This window comes from Bactrocera latifrons, unplaced genomic scaffold (assembly GCF_001853355.1).
Source record: "Bactrocera latifrons isolate USDA-ARS-PBARC rearing strain unplaced genomic scaffold, ASM185335v1 scaffold_537, whole genome shotgun sequence".
Lineage (NCBI taxonomy): Eukaryota > Metazoa > Arthropoda > Insecta > Diptera > Tephritidae > Bactrocera > Bactrocera latifrons.
The window spans coordinates 118,877-126,044 of NW_017537198.1; the positions used below are offsets into that span (position 1 = coordinate 118,877).

At 35.2% G+C, this 7,168-nt stretch overlaps 1 pseudogene; it reads left to right on the forward strand.

The window, feature by feature from the left end:
- The first annotated feature begins 1,880 nt into the window (after nucleotides 1-1,880).
- LOC108974174 lies at nucleotides 1,881-5,170 on the forward strand (annotated as a pseudogene).
- Nucleotides 5,171-7,168: the final 1,998 nt, after the last annotated feature.

The following is a 7,168-nucleotide window of genomic DNA, read 5'->3' on the forward strand; positions in this document are numbered from 1 at the left end:
TTTAATTGACGATATAATCGTATTTTCAAAAAGCCTCGAGGAACATAAAAAACATTTAAGTATAATAATAGAAGTACTAAAAAACGCAAATATGAAAATTTCATTACAAAAATMTAAATTCTACCAAGAAGAAGTAGAATTTTTGGGATATATTGTTGCAAATAATGTTATAAAAACAGATCCAAAAAAGTTGAAACAATTTTAAATTTTCCGGTTTCAACAACTCTACGACAGTTACGAAGTTTCGAAGACAACGATCCCAAGCACACATCGGGCGTTGCAAAGCTTTGGTTGATACACAACTGCCCTAAACTAATACAAACACCACCGCAAAGCCCTGACCTTAATGTAATCGAGCATTTGTGGGAGGAATTAACTAGAAGAGCGTATCAGAAAAAGTTTCAACACCTTAGGTGAGCTAAAGGAGGCCTTATTACAGGCTTGGTATTCCATAGAACCGGAGGTTTGTCAAAACTTGGTAGAATCTGTTCCAGAGCGCTTACAGGCTGATAACAAGGGTTATGCAACTAAGTATTGACTCCTTTTTTTTATACATTAAGTGGCTCTATTTTGTTTTGTCCGATTATTCGTTGAGCATAAAAAATTGAATTGTTTTAGTTTTTTTTATTTAAATTGACAGCTTATATTAAAAAAGTTACCTTTTCTTTATCATTTAAGCGGAAGATAATATTAAGTGTAAATAAAAGCAAAAAACAACACATTCTGCTTTTTTATCTTTATGTTTGGAGGACATTTATATTAGAAAAACTCTTGTCCGATTATGCGATGGAGCCACTGTATGTAAACCGATGATTGACATGCACTATCAGTCGAACAATAGAAATGGACTATTATTACAATACCAACCAAACATGCATTATTTACAAATGCATTGTCAACGTATAAACGCCAAACATCTGGCAATGGAATAGGCCACTGCGATAAGTGATAGCATGATAACGGATGTTGAATTACAACAAAGAAGTTTCAGGCAGATAACAGCAGCGGTATTTCACTAGTGTAAATAGCTGTAAGATCTTATATTAAAATTAGTTCTTAAGAATATCAATAGAGACACGCATTTCGGCGTAGAAATAAAGTTATTTTCTTGAATATTAGCTGGGGGCTCAACCGGTCTTAAAGCCATTTTTTCCTGCGGTAACGGATAAAATAAAATTTAAAGCAAATTCCACGGGAAGTAGGACTTCCACACACAAGGTTCTGAAAAAGCGGAGAGACGGCAGATCCTGAAACACTGGATAGCGGCAACCACAAAAAATGACATAAAAACGACGTTCTAAAAACGCGAATCTTAAAAGTTCTTGAAAAATGGAAGCTTAGACGAAAGATCATCAACCTGGAATCTCATAAAAAGAGACAGAAGCTTTTTAATTCGAATCGTCCTTTACTCAACGCCAACCGAAAGATGTCTGCGCAGGAAATAGCAAGCCTCAAGGCTCAAATTGCGACCTTAACTGCATCTCTAACAGAAAACCGAGAAAGGGTGGCTACCCTACAACATGGTCTGCAATCGAATATAAGGACTATCGAACAGCTCGATGATTTCAAGCCAAATATCGCCTACGAAGCGCAGATCAACCTAGAACATAAAAGAATATGCCACAACCCCAAAATATTACACTGCACTCTCGATATTACATTCAAAAATTCAAGGAGAGGCGGCCGACATATTAATTAACGACAATACAAAGTTCAATTTCTACTCGATAATAAATCGATTGGATTACACTTATGCAGACCAGAGGCCTTTATACGTGTTACTGGATGAGATGAAAAAAGTAATACAAGGAAAATTTACACTGGCAGAATTTCATTGTGAAGTCAGCAAGGCATTGAATCTTGCCCTAACTAAAATCGAGATGGACAGCTCCGATGAATCTCCAAAAATGCAACAATACGCGACTCAAGAAGCAATCAGAACATTCATATCTGGCTTGAATGGCAAGTATACCAGCGGCACCCTCTACAGCCACAATCCAAAGGACTTAGAAACCGCCTACGCTATCGCTTGCATTATAAGCCATGACAACGTGAATTGCCAATTTGATGCTATGCAGTACAACAACCAGAGACAGTACAACAACCAGAGACAATACAACAATATGCAGCAGCAACCAAACAGAAGTTACCACAATGACCAGCGAAGATACAAGCCAAACGTGCAAGTGCAATATACCCAAAGTGCACCATCGTAGATTCCTCACGCCAATACAGAAGACCCACCAACTTCAACGCCGCACCTATACAAAACAACTGACCGCCAAATGCAAGGATTATCTCCAAACAACCCATTTCGAGGAGACCCACAGAAGAGGCACCGAAATCCTTCATCACGCAAAAACGTCGCACCACAGAAGTTACAACGTGTAAACCAATCATATGAAGAAGAACTAGACTCTCTTGCCCCACAACAAAGCGACGATGATTACAAGACAGGCTCTGTTTTTTTAAGGCGAGTGAATGAATTGCCAAGTCTGCAACGCCACTGCAGGGATTCAGGCAAAGAAGTAAATATTCTTATCGACACCGGAGCAACAAATAATTATATAAGCACTAAATGTAATCTTGGTGAGTCTGTTCCAATTAAACCTATTAAAGTGAAAACGCTTCATGGTTTCTCAATAGCAAAATCAAAAAAAAAATTGTATCAGAATTAGATAATTTGCTTACATTTTTTGAAACTGCAGAGATTACCCTTTTCGAGTACAAGCTCAGTTATAAATATAGGGCCAAGAAAGAAAGCGATACTTTGCAAAAATTAAATTATACAGTAAGCAATGAAGAATATAGATCTGACATTGAAGAAATAATGCAACAAAATGAAGGTACTAACCCAATATTACCATTTACTACTACAGTACAAGCCACAATTAGGACGAAAACTGACGATCCTATTTGGACAAAACAATATCCGTATCCTATATCTGATAATGATTTTATTAACAAAGAAATAAATAAACTTTTAGAAAATGAAATAATCAAACCTAGTAAAAGTCCATACAATTCACCCATTTGGACAGTTGCTAAAAAAGGTACCGATGAAAAAGGGAAACTTTAGGCAGAATGGTATAATTAAATTTATTAAAATTACGTAAAAGATTTTCCCACGCCTACTTCACTAAAAGAACTCAGATCCTTTTTAGGTCTTGCAAGTTATTATAGAAAATTCATAAAAAATTTTGCAGCCATTGTCAAACCACTTACTACGTTTCTCAGAAGAGAAAACGGTAGCATTTCAAAGACTCAAAGCGCAAAAACTAAAATTGCATTAGATGAACCTGCAATAGCAGCATTAAGTCGAATAAAAGAAGAATTGCAAGCTCAGGTTGAACTCTTGCAACCAAATTTTAACAAACCTTTCGAATTAACCACAAACGCTAGTAATTACGCGATAGGAGCCGTATTATCGCAAAATAAAAACCCATATCATTTATTTCACGAACACTTAGCCAAACCGAACAGAATTACTCTACAAACGAAAAAGAGTTACTCGCAATTGTGTGGGCCTTACAAAATCTTCGAAATTACTTGTATGGCATGGCAGATTTAACTATATACACCGATCATCAATCTTTAATTTTTGCCATATCGGAAAAAAACCCAAATACAAAATTAAAAAGATGGAAAAATTTCATCGAAGAATACGGCGCTAAAATCACTTACAAACCTGGTCAGCAGAACGTTGTTGCTGATGCACTTTCCCACCAACAAATTAATAACACATCCAATTCTAATAATTTCCAACATTCAGCACAAAGCTCTCGTATAGAAAAAATTAAACGTGTAAAGCACCCATTAAATTGCTTTAAAAATCAAATTATTATAAAACAATCAGACGCAAACCCCACCCAAGTATCATCCCAAAATATCTTTTCTAACAGTAGATATACAATTTTTTTTAACACTAAAACTGAGCTATTGGACAGATTAAAAAATGTAATCAAACCACAAGTCGTAAACGCTCTACAAATAGATGAGCAAATATTATTTTTCGTTGAAAATGATATTATCAGTGCATTTCCCACTGTGTCTATTGTTCTAACTCATAAAACGGTAGAAGACATAACCGAAATCGAAAAACAAAAACAAATCATAAATGACACACATAGACGTGCACACAGAAATTACAAGAATAACGCACAGGAAATTTCGTCAAAATATTACTGGCCAAACATACGAGACGCCTGTTAAAAAGAAGTACAAGACTGTGAAATCTGTCTCACAAACAAATACGAACGCCAACCAACCAAACAACCGATTGGTGCAGCACCAACACCAAACAAAGTAGGAGAATACATACACTTAGATTTATTCTATATGAGCGATAACATATACATTAGCTCAACCGTTCCCACGACAGTCGGGTCTACGAAAACCGGAACAGAATTCGGCAGAATTCTGCCGTTACAACAACAACAACAACATTAGCTCAACTGACAAATACTCAAAATTTTGCCACTTCAGACAAATACCTTCAAGAAAGGATATATACGAATATGTCGACGAGATACTTTCACAAATATACCCAAACGCAAAGTTTCTAATGACTGATAACGAATTATCATTTACAAGCCTATGTGCACAACAAAGTTACAAAAGGATACAAATAGCTCACACCAAAACGCCAGCGTTTCATTCTACTACAAACGGACAAGTAGACCGTACGCACAGCACAATAATTGAAATCGCGAAAGTTTTGGCAGACCAGCACAATTCAGCACCAGAAGAACAGATATTTGAAGCCGTTCGGCAATACAATAAAACGATCCATTCGGTCACCAACGAGAAACCCGAGAACGTGTTCTTCAATCAAAAGAGGTATCCTGACATCCACGAACGTCTACAAGAAAATCAGGAACGAATCTTACGTTATCAGAATCGTAATCGACAGCAGCTGAATTATAGACAAGGTGACGTCATATTTGTGAAGACACACAGGCGAAATAAAAACGTAAAAAAATACGCGAAACAAATTGTTAAAGAAGACGACGGAAGGACGGTAACGACAAATAGGGGACGTGTTATTCACAAAGTAACATAAGAGTACAGGCATGTACAGAATAATTTTTTTTCTTTATTATACTATCGCATTATGCGACAACTTTCTTGGTTCTGCGCTAAAATTTATAACTGGTGCACCAGATCATGACGATCTTATAGAAATCAAAACGTCAATTAATATGCTAATAGAAAATAATAATAAATAAAAAAGCATTAATTCACAGTTCGAGAGAATACTTGAAACACTCGATCCTAAAGCAATAAATGAGAATTTAATTATAGCAGAAATCTATAATGAATTGCAAACAATTACAAACACTATTAATTTTGCGAAAAATAACAATTTTTACTCTGGCACACTTAATTTAAATGATGTGCATGAACTAATAAACCATGAGGAGTTGGATTTTCCCCTTATTAATATATTGGAATATTCTGATATCCATATTTGTTACTTACAACAAGCTAAAATTACAATTTACTAATATCCAATACTCGAAACTAAATGCAGACTATATAATGTATATCCTTTAGCACATAAGCATGGTAAAATAATTTTAGATCCTAAGATGGCAAAATGTAATAATTATCAAAGAATTTCAAAATGTAAGAATTATTTCAGTAGTTTTATTTGTAAATCAGAACCCTCTGATAATTGTACTACAAAAATTTTAAACGATAAATCAGCACAATGCGAAACAATTCTTGAAAATAACGCTCCAATTCAAATTTTAGAAAACGGTCACATCTGGACAGATTATGAGCATTCTTGGAATAACACAGCGAAAAACTTGAAGTACTCCGCATTCTTTCCTCGAAATCAAATTACAAGTTCAGTAATATACAAGAAATCTCAACATTTTTGATACCTATTGAAGAAAATACAGTACATTTTACGTTCTTCATCATAATGGGATTCCTTACTTTAGTAGTTACCACTTACGGTATGGTCCACCTCTTCCGATATACGTAAATAGAAGAATGCTTCACAGACAAAGGCAAATTGACGAGTTATACAAGGTGGAAATGAAACGTCTTCAACAACAACAATTTGTAGCAGCATAGCGAGGACGCTCCGTTTTTAAGAAAGAGGGGAGTTAACGACATAGCCTCGCTCAGGGTCACACACACACACTCACATACATCATATCTTTTAATATACATCCCGAACGAACTATGTAAACCGATAATTGACATGCACTATCAGTCGTACAATAGAAATAGACTATTATTGCAATACCAACCAAACATGCATTATCTACAAATGCATTGTCAACATATAAACGACAAACATCTGGCAATGGAATAATCCACTGCTATAACCACCTCCGCATCTCTTCTACTTGTATAACAAGCAAGTGATAGCAAGATAACGGATATTGAATTACAACAAAAAAGTTTCAAGCAGATAACAGCAGCCGTATTTCACTAGTATAAGTAGCTGTAAGATCGGCTGAGTTCCAAGTTGCATGTTGCTTTGCATTAGTACGAAGCATAGAACTCCTTAAAATCAAACTGCTTACGATATGCAAAGTATCGAGTACCGATAMATTTTTATGCGTATTAGATGCCCATACATTGAGCATAGGGCGCATCTCTATTTTTTGTGATGCTCAAATTTTTTTTCCATTGAACCATCCAAGCAATGCCGCTTTTTGCTTTTTTTTTTCTTATTTTTCAAATGATTTTTAATGATTATCGAGGAGCTGCTGCGGCCACTTTCACGTAAATCTAAAAAATTGTTAATAAATAAATTTATACTCACATTTGCCGCCATAGCTGTTGGTTGTTTTGAAAACAATTGTCACAAAATGTCAAAGTTGATACAAAGCAAATTGAAACAAAGCAGTATTGTCGCATTGTTGATATTGTATAAATTCGGTATCGGTATCGCAACAATGCAAAGCAACATGCAACTTGGAACTCAGCCATCTTATATTAAAACTAGTTCTTAAGAATATCAATAAAGACACGCATTTCAGCGTAGAAATAAAGTTATTTTCTTGAACTCATATCGTGGAAACGATATTAACTCGGGCACACTTTTTACTGATAAATGATAATATCACGACTTGAATTTGAATTGTACTTACATATGTAGGTATGTAACTATGTGCTAATATGTATGTAGATGCGTATGAAAATT